Source organism: Saccoglossus kowalevskii, unplaced genomic scaffold, assembly GCF_978046115.1.
Source record: "Saccoglossus kowalevskii unplaced genomic scaffold, keSacKowa6.1 SCAFFOLD_88, whole genome shotgun sequence".
In the NCBI taxonomy this organism is placed as follows: domain Eukaryota; kingdom Metazoa; phylum Hemichordata; class Enteropneusta; family Harrimaniidae; genus Saccoglossus; species Saccoglossus kowalevskii.
The window spans coordinates 145065-146663 of NW_028188633.1; positions in this window are offsets into that span (position 1 = coordinate 145065).

Sequence of the window (1599 nt, forward strand, 5' to 3'; positions counted from 1 at the left end):
AAGAATTGTGGCAAAGTCGTGGCAAAGTTCTGAAAAGAGTGGCAAAGTGCTGCAAAGTCGTGGCAAAGTGATGAAAAGTGTGGCAAAGTGCTGCAAAGTCGTGGCAAAGTGCTGCAAATTCGTGGCAAAGTGCTGAAAAGTGTGGCAAAGTTCTGAGATGTTGTGGCGAGTGCTGAAAAGTCGTGGCAATGTACTGAAAAGTGTGGCAAAGTACTGAAAAGTTGTGGCAAAGTGCTGAAAAGTCGTGGCAAAGTCGTGGCAAAGTACTGAAAAGTGTGGCAAAGTACTGAAAAGTTGTGGCAAAGTGCTGAAAAGTCGTGGCAAAGTACTAAAAAGTGTGGCAAAGTACTAAAGAGTTGTGGCAAATTCGTGGCAAAGTACTGAAAAGAGTGGCAAAGTGCTGAAAAGTAGTGGCGAAGTGCTGAAAAGTGTGGCAAAGTACTGAAAAGTTGTGGCAAAGTCGTGGCAATGTACTGAAAAGTGTGGCAAAGTACTGAAAAGTAGTGGGGAAGAGCTGAAAAGTCGTGGCAAAGTACTGCAAAGTCGTGGCAAAGTACTGAAAAGTGTGGCAAAGTACTGAAAAGTTGTGGCAAAGTACTGAAAAGTGTGGCAAAGTACTGAAAAGTAGTGGCGAAGTGCTGAAAAGTCGTGGCAAAGTACTGAAAAGTTGGCAAAGTACTGAAAAGTTGTGGCAAAGTCGTGGCAAAGTACTGAAAAGAGTGGCAAAGTACTGAAAAGTTGTGGCAAAGTTGTGGCAAAGTACTGAAAAGTGAGGCAAAGTACTGAAATTTTGTGGCGAAGTGCTGAAAATTCGTGGCAAAGTACTGAAAAGTGTGGCAAAGTACTGAAAAGTTGTGGCAAAGTGCTGAAAAGTGTGGCAAAGTACTGAAAAGTTGTGGCAAAGTGATGAAAAGTAGTGGCAAAGTGCTGAAAAGTGTGGCAAAGTACTGAAGAGTTGTGGCAAAGTCGTGGCAAAGTACTGAAAAGAGTGGCAAAGTGCTGCAAAGGCGTGGCAAACTACTGAAAACAGTGGCAAAGTACTGAAAAGTAGTGGCAAAGTGCTGAAAAGTGTGGCAAAGTACTGAAGAGTTGTGGCAAAGTCGTGGCAAAGTACTGAAAAGAGTGGCAAAGTGCTGCAAAGGCGTGGCAAATTACTGAAAACAGTGGCAAAGTACTGAAAAGTTGTGGCAAAGTGCTGAAAAGTGTGGCAAAGTGCTGCAAAGTCGTGGCAAAGTGCTGAAAAGTGTGGCAAAGGACTGAAAAGTTGTGGCAAGTGCTGAAAAGTGTGGCAAAGTACTGAAAAGTAGTGGCGAAGTGCTGAAAAGTCGTGGCAAAGTACTGAAAAGTGTGGCAAAGTACAGAAAAGTTGTGGCAAAGTCGTGGCAAAGTACTGAAAATTGTGGCAAAGTACTGAAAAGTTGTGGCAAAGTCGTGGCAAAGTACTGAAAAGAGTGGCAAAGTACTGAAAAGTTGTGGCAAAGTCGTGGCAAAGTAATGAAAAGTGTGGCAAAGTACTGAAATTTTGTGGCGAAGTGCTGAAAAGTCGTGGCAAAGTACTGAAAAGTGTGGCAAAGTACTGAAAAGTAGTGGCAATGTGCT